Here is a 14,573-nt window from a genome sequence, read left to right as displayed (position 1 = left end):
AGGATGAGCTTCCTGGTTGTGAAGGATGTGGCGGGCAGTAAGTTTGACGTGGGGTGAAGCCATTCACCGTGGTTCTGAATGATGCATAGAGGGACGTGGCGGACAATGTGCTGGACGAGGAACTGCAACATTCAGAGATCGCCTACATGTAACAACTGTGTAAATCCCTTGTAGCTTCTCATCTAAATGCCTCAACCATGATATGTGCTCTGGCTGTGGAACAATATGCCCCCTCTCAACCCGCCACAGTAAAGTGGAAACCTCCTCTCGTTCCTCGACTATCAAGTCACTCTGTACATGAAGAGTTAACCAATTGTATATGTTGAGGTTATGATAGAACTACACATATGAGTTACATGGTATGTACTGCATGGTGTCTGGTTCCCACAACAGAGGTAGTTGGGCACATATCGCCAGTGAGAGGGGCTTCCATTTGATCAGGAGCAGCTGACGAAACCAAGTAGATCCTCGTTGTATGTCGGTAACGCTGTAGAAAGAACTTGAACTTGTCCCAGTCAAAGGGCAGATATTTGTCGACGCGGTAGCCCATGCCTGAATGTAAGGACCAATACTCTAAAGCTATATTCATGTACCTGAGATTGACATGTGTGTTACATAGTTAGCTATATTCGGAATGCAGTGTGGAGAACTAAATTAGACTTACTTACTTGTTCACGTGTGCTGGTGTGTGCGGAATAACTGGAATTTCAGGCTCTTGACATAGACTGAACTGTCTCATTACCCTATGAAGAGTCATCTTTTCAACCGTCACGTCGAACACCACATTGGCCTTGTTCATCCAATACTACCGATATCTAGTGCATAATCCAGATATCCCAGGTGGGTACCTGAATTATATGATCCGAGTATGGCTCCCAGATAACTAGATCCTCGTGCAAACCATCAAAGTGCGACGTGAAGGACATGTGGTAGCCCCTCACTTGAGTATGCAGAAACTATCTTTGTACATGGAAACAAATGAACATTACTAACACTTCTGCATGACAAGAAATAATTGAATGAATTGTTACATAATATAGAAGTACCTCTATCTATGCCCAAACAGATCTCACAATAGGCAAGTCGCCGATAGCTGGCACGTAAGCCCCTGCTAGGTCCTCCATCCCACCGGCACTGGCCACCACCACCACCGCCTCTCCCTTGGCTCCCGGAGGTTGCCCCACCAGTAATACCCACGAAGCCGTCCCCCACACCCCAACCGCACCTCCTTCCACACCCAGCCACACCTACCACCAACCACACCTCCTACCCACCATGGCTGCTCCCCACCACACCTATTCCACACCATAGATCCAAACGACTACGCCATGGATAGATCGGAGCCTAGACCGCCGGGAATAGCTATACTCAAGTGGATATGATGAATGGATGTGAGAATGGCGGGCAAACGGAGTAGATCGAGCAAAAAATGAGAAGAACACACACACACACACGCACAGAGAGAGAGAGAGAGCGGCGAGTGAGCACTAGCATTGGGAGGAAGAAGATGGTCGGTCTTATCCCGACCTCTTTGGTCCCGCGTTAGCCGAAGACAGCTCTTCGATCGCGGGCTGATCGAAGATAATCTCTTCAGCCTACAGTCCACCAAAAACAGCTCGTTGGCCTAGTTACACCACTCTTCGGTCAGACGTAAACCGAAAAGAGGACTTTAGTCGGACGGTGGCCAAAGAGCTCCTCTTCAGCCAAAACAACACCGAAGACTACCTCTTTGGCCTAAGGGTGGCCCATGGGGTCATAGTATTGACTTTTTTGATTTAGGGCATACATTTTCAGAATTTCTTATAAAAAATAATATTTAAAAAAATCCAGATGCATCAGCTTGACCAATGGTTCTAGACCTTTAGGTGACCCCCAAAACTTCACAACTTGAAGGTTTCTGGATGACACCCATAGTCTACTGATTCCCAATACCCAAGAATAACAAGCAACATGATTAACTCGTGGGATTTGACTCGATAGAATAGAACTTCGGAGGCTCCTTTTCTTTTTCGCCCAAAGATTTTAGATATGAGCATTAGGGGATGAGCTTCGCAAGCTATAGAGATTCAACAATAGTGGGGAGAGAGAGATTCAAGTATGCTCATATAGGCATATCCAATATTCTGTTTTATTACTTAATACTCAAGTGTATGTGAGGGTTTCAGTCTCTTTCAGTGGAGCATTATCCATTAATATCAGATGTTAGTCTTTTGAATTTAAGGATGTACTTATAATATAACATGATATCAATTACCCTATATATATGTCATAATTTCGATGATTGTTCGTTTGATCAATTTCACATGCGTATGATTATTATGGGTCTCCTCTTTCATGAGATTATACTAGCAAACCAATGAACACCGGTCCAATTTTCTCCATAAGGTCACCTCCTAAATCTTGCTTTCTTGCAATTTATTTACATTCATTATTTATTTCAACAATACAAAAACAATATATATACCATTATCTACTCATAGTATGTTGCAACTTGCAAAACTAGCGAGATTGACAACCTCATCAGAACTGTTGGGACACAAATAGGCATTTGTCATATTGCAATACCGCTTGGCAGTGGCTTTGGGCGTTATCCCTCTATGGATTGAAAACCTTGGTTTAATCACTCAGTAAAACTTACGGATTGCTGCAAATCCTTGCACTTGGAGGGCAAACAATTGATGGTCAATCGAGTATCTGAAGCATCAAGCATGTTTAGCAAGCCCATGGGGCCACACAAAGTTGATATACGCCCCGGGCTCCCTAAGCAATACGCCTCACCTACGACACCCTCTGTTCATCCGCAAGGGGCGTCGTCCAGCTCCATCATATACAACATGGTGCTTTTTTGCGCCTCTGGCTTTGTGCGGTTTCATCATCCTCGACGACTACACCATCGACAACGACTACCTCGACCACGGTTACCACATGATCAACTACCTCAACATGGGCATACATGGCTACCTCTACAGCTACTCTTCGACGTCTCCAGTCAACAACATTTGCGTCACAAGAGTCGACGCCACTCCCACTGTGACTATGGGAGAGAATAAAGGAGAGAGAATGAAGGCATCAAAAGGGGACGGAATCACCATCTTAGGTGCCGACCCATCAGAGACACAGTTGATACTGGCTCGGTGGACAAGATGATGGAAGCACAAGACTTCAAATTCAGTTGCAATCGTCTGTTTCACACCTGCTATGACTGAGGGGGAATGTTAGAAGTATAATTATGTTCAAGTTAGATATATAATAGGATTAAATCATGTATGACTTGGCCTCTACTCCAAGTCTCTCGCTCACATTGTATTCTATATATACCCCGCATCTGGGTCCGATCACTACAACAATACAATATTAGCATCCTACAATTTCTACACACAAATATAAGATGTTTTGAATATTTCAATATATTTTTTGGAAAACGGGGTGTACCCCAGCCTCTGCATCAGAAAGATGCATACGACTCATATTATTAAAAAGATAATCCAGTAACAAAGTCTCGGAAGGTCGTAGTGCATACATAAACAAAAGCTCAAAAGAGGTAAGACCCAAAGCCACAACCGGCTGGCAAAACAATAGGAGCACTACATGCCTATCCTATTACATGACCGCCATCCAAACCGGTTGAAAATATCCCGAGCTACCATCTCCCATCGGGTAGACGCAATAACCAAACGCTCCCTGGCCTCCGTCGAAGTGAGTAGCGACCACATACGGATGAATGCCGTGCCCTGAAGATAACCTACAAAAAGTGAATGTTTGTTGATCTGTTAAAGATTAAATCATTTCTGCAGTTCCATACTGCCCACAATAAAGCACAAACGCCAACCCGAATGTGTCTTGCAGTATCAGAATCAACCCCATCAAGCCATGTTCCAAATAACATGTTGATAGAGGTGGGCTGATTAATATTAAACACAATATGAATCGACAGCCACAGAATCTTAGCCAACGGATAATCGAGAAAGAGGTGTTTGATGTTTTCGTTATGATCACAAAAGCTACATCTAGATGAGCCCACCCAATTTCGTTTTGCAAGGTTATCCTTAGTCAAAATGACTTGTTTATGCACAAACCACATAAACACTTTGATACGTAAGGGTACCTTAACTTTCCAAACGTGTAACGTGGTAGGGATGACGCTAGAGTTAATGACATCCAGATACATTGATTTGACCGAGAACACGTCGTTCTTAGTAAGTTTCCAATGCAGTTGATCTTGCTGCCGAGACAGCCGGACTTCCATTAAACGTCTAACGAGATGGAGCCAGGCCTCCCAACGATTTCCAACTAGCGTCCGTCTAACACTAATATTGAGGGGAGCGGATTGTAAAACATTTGCAACATAGGCTTCTCTACGTCGGACAATGTTGTACAATGTAGGATATTGAAGTGCAAGGGGGGTCTCCCCAAGCCACGTATCCTCCCAAAACCTCGTAGTGGCACCATTCCCAACAATAAATTTTGTCTTGTTGAAAAAGAGTTGTTTAACTCTCATCAAACCCTTCCAAAAGGGTGAGTCGGAAGGCCTCACATTCACCTGAGCCAAGGTTTTAGCATAAAGATAGTTATTATGCAAAATCTGTGTCCAAGTAGCCTCCGTCTCAGATGACAGCTTAAATAGCCACTTGCTAAGGAGATATATGTTTTTGACTTCCAGATTTTCAATACCTAGACCTCCTTGGTCCTTAGGCCTATAGATAATATCCCACTTAGCAAGCCTATACTTTCGTTTAAGCTCATAATTTTGCCAAAAGAATCGAGATCGGTAGAAATCTAACCTTTTCCTGACGCCCACCGGAACCAGGAAAAAGGATAAGAGAAACATAGGCATATTGGTAAGGACCGAATTAATCAGAATCAATCGTCCTCCGTATGGCATGAGCTTCCCTTTCCAACAGCTCAGTTTCTTTTCAAAACGATCCTCGATGCATTTCCACTCAATATTAGTCAGCTTACGATGATGAATGGGTATACCTAAGTACGTAAACGGTAATGAGCGCAATTCACATCCGAACAATTGTTGATACGTCTCCCGGTCATCATTAGCTCTTCCAAAGCAAAACAATTCGCTCTTGTGGAAGTTGATTTTGAGCCCAGACAATTGTTCAAATAAGCATAACAGCAGCTTCATGTTTCTTGCTTTCGCTCCATAAAGATGATAGTATCATCAGCATACTGAAGAATGGAAATCCCGCCGTCAACTAGATGTGGAACCATGCCACCTACCTACCCTGCATCCTTTGCTCGACCTATTAAAATAGTCAGCATATCAGCCACTATGTTAAACAGGATCGATGACATAGGGTCTCCTTGCCTTAGCCCCTTGTGTGTTTGGAAATAGTGTCCTACGTCATCATTCACCTTAATCCTGACACTCCCTTTTTGCGTAAAGGAATCGATCTGGTTTCTCCAGGCCGGATCAAAACCTTTCATACGCAAAGCTTGTTGAAGGAAAGGCCATTTAACTTTATCATATGCTTTTTCAAAATCCACTTTAAAAACTACGCCATCAAGTTTTTTGGAGTGGATCTCATGAAGCATTTCATGCAAGACAACAACCCCTTCAAGGATGTTTCTATCAGGCATGAAAGCAGTCTGGGACGGCTGAACTACTGAGTGTGCAATCTGCATAAGTCTGTTCATCCCGACCTTGGTGAAGATTTTGAAACTCACATTAAGCAGACATATAGGTCTGAACTGCTCAATGCGAACAACCTCTATCTTCTTAGGAAGAAGAGTTATCGTCCCAAAATTCAGCTTAAACAACTGAAGCTGCCCCTCAAAAAACTCTTGAAACATGGGCATCAAATCTCCCTTGATAAAATGCCAGCACTTCTTGTAGAACTCCGCCGGAAACCCATCCGGTCATGGAGCCTTATTATTCTCCGTTTGTGCAATGGCCTCAAACACCTCTTTCTCCGAGAAAGGAGCAGTCAGGAGCTCATTCTCGGCAGTCTCAAGTTGAGGCACATCCTCAACCCTAGACTCATCTAACGACACAAAAGTCTCTTCCGGAGGACCAAACAGCTGCTTATAATAATTGGTAATGTAAACTTTCAGATTGTCTTGACCAACTATCGTCCCTTCATCTTGTTCTAGTTGGAAAATTCTCTTTTTACGATGCTTCCCATTAGCAATCATATGAAAGAATTGAGTATTATCCTCACCTTCTATGATTTTGCGAACCTTAGCTCGCAACACCCACTTCAATTCCTCTCGCGAAGAAGCTTTTTAAGTTGCACTACGGCCTAGGTACGGATTGAAATGGGTGAACAATCACACTGTAACACGTCTGTATACATTTGATTCATGAAAAAGTTAGAACTGGAGGGGGCACGTATGTATTTCTCCTCATGGTAGCTTCTCCAGCATGCTGTTGAGTCTCCAACATGCTTCTCCAGCATGTATATCCCCACAAAAAAATTAAGTTACAAATACCTGGTGATTTTTTTTCAAGCATACCCTCGCTTGAACAGAAAATAATTTCTCCATTGTTTAACTCCTTGCCGTCGTCCCAAGTTGACTGCCGTGTTCGCCACGACACGCAGTAGATTTATCACCGCGTAGGAGGGACCAATACATCGCTTTCCCCTTCTGAATTACCGTCAGTAACACGAAAATAACAGCGTGCTGTCAATGTTAGTCGCCGCCTGTTCACCCTACCTAGTAGTTAGCCAATGTCACTCGTATGCACTAGTAAAAAAGGAACATACTACTCTAATCACGTTGAACAACTCAAGTTGCATGTATCCAACGTTAACGTATCCTTTGCGTGTAAAATCAAGAGCACTATTTAATTAAGCTGTCAATTCTCCAATCTCGAACATACTGATAAATCCCCAGAGCCTATATAAACCACAGGGAGCTTGATTATTCCCACCCATCTCATCAGCAAAAGTCTCTGCATTGAGAGAGAGAGTACAACTCAAAGAAAATCAGAAGCCACACACGTAGTGTCGGTGTACTAGAGTAGGGGTACCCTAGTATCCCGAACTTGTGCTCGGGCAGTTGCAGCGCCGCGCGGCAAGGCTTGCCGGACGACCGCCAGAGTCCTCCGTGGGTTCCTTTGGAGCCATTCAAGAACAAAGCATTCAAGATGAAGAGACAAGGCCCCGGCAAGAGGATCTTGCCGGGAAGAGACAAGGCCCCGACAAGAGGAGCTTGCCGGGAAGGCCAATCACGGCACTTCAAGAAACTTGCCGCGATGCACCGCACGTCCCGGCAAGGTCCGGTGAGCGACAAGCTTCTGGACTCGACAAGACGACGACCCCGACAAGGTACTCGCCGGGGGCCCGCTGCCACTCTGTAACCACGCTCCAGCGCACCCACCCGCGTGTCGCCATGAGGCTTCCTCAGGGGCGCGTGGCGGGAACCTGTGCAGCCAGGGGTACGCGGTGGCAAGCGGAGATGAAGAGAAGGACATCGTGGCAAACGGTGGCGCTCCTAACGGTTACTTTTTGCACTGTTTAGGCAACTCAGACGGGCATTCAATGACCTTGTCCCCTGCCGTCAGAGTTAGGTAGGGTGCACTGTGTCCACAGTAGCGGTAGCTGCGCCTACCGCATCCTTTTCCATTTTTTATCCTTCTAGTCTACGTTGCCACCTGTCGGTGACCCCTTGAAAGTATAAAAGGAGGCCCAAGCGCAACGTAGAGGGGGTTCGGCTCATTCAAAACATCAGGAACACTCTCACGCTCGGTCTGGCAGCGTCCATCGCTCCTGAGCAAGAATTCAATACACACAAACAAGCAGGAGTAGGGTTTTACGCATCCGTGCGGCCCGAAGCTGGGTAAAACTGCTCACGTGTACTGCCTCGATCCGCTCTTTGCGCGGCCTCCGCCCCCCTCCGAACCGAAAGGGGCCCGGTCCCCATAGGTGTTGATGGATCAGTTTCCCCGACATCTTTGGCACGCCAGGTAGGGGGGCGTCGAGATTGTGCGAACCCGATCCAGCGTGCACGCGAGCTAAATCTTCATCGTCTTCATCGACATGCCATCGAAGAAGAAGGATTCGGAGGCAGCTGTTCCGTCTGCGTTGCTTTCACCGCCTCCGGAGCAAACAAGTGGTGGAGTGGACGCCGGCGGAAGAATGGGCGTCGACGAGGGAGCCCTCAGTGCGGCCAAGTCCAAGGACAAGGCGGCACAGACCTCGGCATCCATGCGCACACCGCGCCCCTCTCAGGAGGCGCGGGACCAGCAACGTCATGGCGTTCACAGCGCCATACGTCCGCTGGGCCAAGATCAAGCTGGTGGTTCTCGTGGCGCTCAAGACCAACATGCACGTCAACATGCTGGCTCGAGCGAAGTACGGTCGCCTGGACGGGGCACTGCTCCTTCTAACGTGGTTAGGAGTCCGAGCACGCCCCACTCCTCGCACCGTTCACCTCCGCCGCCCACCACTCCAGCAGAAGCCTTGGCGCGAGCTCAACTGCTCCTAGACTATCCTCCGACGGCGGACAAGACCGACGAATGGAGGGCCACTATCCAGAGCCTCATCGGCTTCGCCAACGGCGACATTGCGCGGCAACCAAGCACCTCGCTGCCGCGGCAGGACAGCCGGACGCGAGCCGATGGCAACAAGACCGGGGGAGGTGCGACTTCCATGCACTCTCCACTACGAAGGCCAAAATCGCCGACTCACCGGGTCCACCCCGACAGCGGCTCCACCGCGTCGTTGGACCCACGAGCTCGTCGCGACCAGCGCCAAGTTCTCCATGAACGACAACAAGAAGACGCTCGAACCCGCATCGAGCGCCGAAGAGAAGCGCGACGTCAATCCGACAAGCGCGCTGGGCCCTCTGTTGACATGCATGCGCCAGGGGAACCAGGCGATCTGCCGTACGCGGTAGGTTGTCCTGCGTTCACCCGTGAGCTGCGGCAAGTCCAGTGGCCCAGCACAAAGAATTTCAAACCAGACGTACCAGAGAAGTACGACGGCAAGACGCATCCGTCGGAGTTTCTCAGCATCTACACCATCGCGGTGCAGGCTGTCGGGGGACGGGACGACAAGATCCTTGCCAACTACTTCCCGCTGGTACTCAAGCCCAACGTCAGGTCCTGGCTCATGCACTTGCCGGACAATTCCATCTCCTCTTGGGAAGATTTATGCCATTAGTTTGTCGGCGCCTTTACAGGCGGCCACAAGCCACATGGCCAAGAGAGCGATCTTCATCTGCTCGCCCAGAAGGAAGGAGAGCCACTGCGCAAGTACATTCAGAGATTCAGCTGTGTACAGCACAACATCCCAGACGTCCACCCCGCCGCGATCATCAGCGCGTTCCATCAGAACGTGCGAAACCGAAGGATGAGGGAGGAGATGGCGATGTGTAAGATCAGAGACGTCAGCGAGCTTTACGCCCTGGCCGACAAGTGTGCACGCGCTGAAGAGGGGAGGAGACTCCCCGGAGAGAGTACAGGAGCAGGAGGATCCGACAGTGAGGATGCCGCCCCGACAAGGAAAGGCCGGCGGCGGAACAACAGAAGGAAAAAGGGCAAGGAAGTGCTAGCTGTCGAGCAGACCGGCAACGGAGGTGGCGCCAAGGAAGCTAAAGCTGGTGGCTCCGACAAGGAGGCCCAGCCTGTGGCGGCCGCCGACAAGCAGGACAGCTCCGGCAAGCAGTATTGTAAGATTCACCGCACCAAGGGTCACGATCTCCAGAACTGCAAGAAAGTCAAACAGCTTGTTGAGCAACAGAAAGCTGAGTACGAGCGGCGCGACAAGGAGAAGGCTCAGGAAGGAACTGGTGGATCCGGCAAGAAACGTCCCGACCGAGGAGGACGCCACGGCAAGGCCAAGCAGCGGCAAGGAGATAGACCTCCCCGCGGCCGCGACAAGGATGAAGATGACAACAACGACGAAGACATGGATGATGACGAGGCCGACGAGCAGGAATTTCAGAAAGCCACAGAGGTCCTGTGCGTTGACGGTGGCGCCTCTCTGCATACTTCGCACCGCCAACTCAAGCAGTGGATGCGGGAAGTGAATGCAGCAGAGCCATCCATAGAGTCACGCAAGCCCCTGAAATGGTCCAGCGCACCTATCATCTTCGGCATTGAGGACCACCCTGATTGCGTAACTGCGGTCGGGTGTTTGCTGATGTTGGTTTCTCCAACTATCCGCAATCTCAAGGTCACGAAGATGCTAGTTGACGGCGGGGTTGGCTTGAACCTGATATCCTCCGCGGTCCTCCAGAAACTTCAGATCCCTGACAGCGAGCTCGAGGAGACCGGCACATTCCAAGGAATCAGCCCGGGAAGAAGCAAGCCGAAGGGAAAGATCGCGCTGCCGGTCACATTTGGCAGCGAGCTGAACTTCAGGACTAAGAGGGTCACGTTTGACGTTGCCGACTTTCCATTACCTTACAATAGAATCCTTGGCCGTCCGGCACTCGCCAAGTTCATGGCAGCATCTCACTATGCGTACAACATACTAAAAATGCCAGGCCCAATAAGTATCATCTCTGTCCCTGGCGACAAGAAGGATGCTCTTATCTGTGCCGACAAGATCTACCGGGAAGCGGCAGCCGCAGCAGAGCGCAAGACACTTGCCGCTGAAGCTCCCGGAGGAAGAAGAAGACCAAGTCCGGCAAGAGCTCTGATGCCTACTCCGGCAAGCGCACCTCTTCGGAGTGCTGCGCTACCGTCGAGGACGCACCATTTAGCTCCACCGGAAAGTGTAAGAAGGCAATGGCAGCTCCACCTGAGACTAAGAAGGTGTCCGCGAAGGAGGATGGCACTGGTGGTACCTTCACCATCAGCGCCACTCTTGACCCCAAATAGGAAAGCACGCTCGTTGCTTTCCTGCGGGCGAATGTCGACGTGTTTGCATGGCAACCGTCTGATATCCCCGGTTTTCTCAGGAAAGTAATCGAGCACCACCTTGCCGTCTGTCCTCATGCGCGGCCCGTCAAGCAGAGAGTCAGGAAGCAGGCAGTGGAGCGCCAAGAATTCATCGCAGAAGAAATCAAGAAGTTGGAAGCAGCAGGCCTTGTCAGAGGAGTGCTCCATCCCACGTGGTTGGCCAATCCTGTTGTTGTGCGCAAGGCTAACGGAAAATGGAGACTTTGTATTGACTTCACTGACGTTAATAAAGCTTGTCCCAAAGACCCATTTCCCTTGCCGCATATTGACCAGATTGTTGATTCCACAGCCGGATGTGATTTGCTTTCATTTCTTGATGCATACTCAGGATACCATCAGATCTTCATGGCAGAAGAGGATGAAGAGAAAACCGCATTTATCACCCCATGTGGCACGTACTGCTTCGTACGGATGCCTTTCGGTTTGAAGAATGTTGGTCAACATTCGCAAGGGTAGTCCACCGTGCTTTTGAGCCGCAAATGCACAGAAATGTGGAAGCCTACATGGATGATATAGTGGTCAAGAGCAAAAACAAGGCTACTCTGATTCAAGATCTAGATGAAACTTTTGCAAATCTGCGCAGGATCAACCTCAAGCTCAATCCCGAGAAGTGCGTGTTCGGAGTCCCTTCCGGCAAGCTTCTCGGGTTCTTTGTGTCACAACGGGGGATTGAAGCCAATCCCGACAAGATCAAAACCATCGAGCAGATTGAAGCACCAAAGCGCGTCAAGGATGTACGAAAGCTTGCCGGTTGCATGGCTGCTCTCAGCAGATTTATCTCTAAGTCCGCAGAGCGCGCCTTGCCGTTTTTCAAAATATTGAAAAAGGCAGGTCCGATGAAATGGACTCCAGAAGCGGAGGCCGCGCTACAGGACTTGAAGAGGTACATGTCCTCCACTCCAATACTTGTCGCACCTAAGCCACAAGAGAAGTTGCTGCTATATCTGGCAGCAACCAATCAAGTGGTTAGTGCTGCGTTAGTAGCGGAGAGGGAGGCGGACGATGAGCCAGCAACCGCGGCAAGTGAATCCAGCGACAAGCAGGGGACTTCTCCGACAAGCTCTGGCCCCGACAAAGTTGAGTCTGCGCAGGCATGCAAGGAGGTGCAGAGGAAAATGGTGCAGCGTCCAGTTTACTTTGTCAGTTCCCTTCTACAGGGGGCTAGATCAAGGTATTCTGGCGTACAGAAATTGCTTTTCGGCTTTCTCATGGCCTCGAGAAAGCTGCGCCATTACTTCCAGGCGCATGAGATAACAGTTGTCACTCGCTTTCCGTTGAAGAGGATACTGCAAAATCCAGAAGCAACCGGCAGGATTGTCGAGTGGGCACTGGAACTGTCAAGCTTTGGCCTCAAGTTTGAGAGTACTTCCACTATACAGAGCAGAGCATTGGCAGAATTCATAGCGGAATGGACGCCGACACCAGACGAAGAAACTCCAGAAACAAGCATCCCCGTCAAAGAGGCAAGCAAAGAGTGGCTGATGTACTTTGATGGTGCCTTCTCGCTGCAAGGCGCCGGCGCAAGCGTGCTGCTTATCGCACCCACCGGAGAGCACCTCAAGTACGTAGTTCAGATGCATTTTCCCAAGGAGCAAGCAACGAACAATACCGCAGAGTATGAAGGTTTGCTTGCCGGACTCAGAATTGCGGCAGACCTTGGGATCAACAAGCTCATTGTCAGGGGTGACTCGCAGTTGGTCGTCCGCCAACTAAACAAAAGCTATCAGAGTCCGTTGATGGAAGCATATGTTGATGAAGTAAGGAAGCTAGAAGCACACTTTGACGGCCTACAAATGGAACACGTTCCACAAGCTCAGAACGATATTGCTGACGGCCTGTCAAAGTGCGCAGCACTAAAGTTACCTGTGGAACCAGGGATTTTTGTGCTCAAGCTGACTCAACCATCCGTAACACCATCGATTGGACAGAGAAAGAAGAGGAAGTTGGTTTCTGATGACTACTTTCCGGCAGAGCTTCCCGAAGCCGCCGCCAAGAAGGTCCCCAAGATCGACGCCAAGAGTGCTGAGGAGCAGTCTGCTCCGGCGAACCTCTTGGTTTGTTCCGTTGAAGCAGACGCTCCCGACAAGTTTTGCTCCGGCAAGCTTGCCGGGGAATATCACGCTCCGGCCGAACCGCGGGTTCTTGCCATAGAAGCGGATGTTCCCACAGCAACAGATATGCCTTTAGCCCTTGTTGTCGAGCCGCAAGCTCCAGCATGGGCGCAGCAGATCGTCCGTTTCCTTCAGACAGGAGAGCTTCCGAAGAGCAAGAAGAAGCGGAAAGAGTAGCCCGGCAGTCAAGTATGTACAAGTTTGTCGACAACACACTGTACAGAATAAGACTCAACGGTGTGAAATTGAAGTGCATTCACCGGGAAGATGGACAACAGCTGTTGGCAGAGATACATGGAGGCATATGTGGTCACCACATTGGCACAAGAGCACTTGCCGGCAAAGCTTTCCGACAAGGTTTCTTCTGGCCGACAGCCCTCCGGGATGCAACTGCACAAGTAACCAAGTGTGAAGCGTGCCAGTTCCATTCCAAACAGATACACCAGCCAGCTCAAGCTCTCCAGACGATCCCTTTATCCTGGCCATTTTCGGTCTGGGGGCTCGACATCCTCGGCCCCTTTCCCCGAGCTGTCGGGGGCTTTGAGTTCTTGTACGTCGCCATCGACAAGTTCACAAAGTGGCCGGAAGTGGAACCAGTGAGGAAGGTGACAGCACAGTCAGCAGCCAAGTTCTTCAGGTCAATTGTTTGCCGTTTCGGGATCCCTAACAGGATCATCACCGACAACGGCACGCAATTTACGAGCCGCACCTTCATGCAGTACGTCCAAGATCTTGGCGCCAAGGTCTACTTCGCTTCTGTTGCTCATCCGAGAAGCAACGGTCAAGCGGAGAGGGCAAATGCTGAAGTGTTGCGAGGCCTCAAGACCAGAACTTTCGACAGGCTGCACAAGTGCGGAAGAAACTGGATCGAGGAGCTGCCGGTGGTTCTTTGGTCGATCAGGACGACGCCAAATCGAGCCACTGGCCAGACACCCTTCGCTCTAGTCTACGGAGCAGAGGCAGTTCTCCCCACGGAACTCGTTTACGGGTCACCTCGAGTGCTCGCTTATGATGAGCTCGAGCAAGACCAGTTGCGCCAAGATGACGCGCTGCTCCTTGAGGAAGACCGTCTTCAGCCTGCTGTGCGAGTCGCTCGCTACCAGCAAGCTTTGCGTCGCTACCATAGCCGCAAAGTTAAAGCCAGGAGCTTCGAGGAAGGCGACCTTGTTCTTCGGCGTGTTTAGTCCGCCAAGAATTCCAACAAGTTGACGCCGAAGTGGGAAGGCCCTTATCGGGTGAAACGAGTCACTAGGCCCGGCGCTGTCCGCCTTGAGACCGAAGATGGCATTCCGGTGAGCAACTCCTGGAACATTGAACATCTTCGTAAGTTTTACCCGTAGGGCGCGGTTGCCGGAAGCTTTTCCGGCAACCACCTTTTGTACAAGTCTTGCCACTGTTGCATGTAATCCTTTGTACAAAGCCGGGCGCAGACCCCGTGCACCAGTAAAGTTCATGTGCCCCGCACATCTTGTCAGTTTTTATGCTATAATCCTTTTTTGCATATGTTATCTGACACTTTGTGCAGCACCAGACCCCGGTAAGCGATAACGAGCCCAAGGCTCCATATCATTACTTTATTTCTCTGTTTCTTTCTCAAAAGA

The sequence above is a fragment of the Triticum aestivum genome, chromosome 7B, assembly GCF_018294505.1.
Source record: "Triticum aestivum cultivar Chinese Spring chromosome 7B, IWGSC CS RefSeq v2.1, whole genome shotgun sequence".
Classification (NCBI taxonomy): Eukaryota; Viridiplantae; Streptophyta; class Magnoliopsida; order Poales; family Poaceae; genus Triticum; species Triticum aestivum.
Note: the sequence above shows the minus strand (reverse complement) of the source record.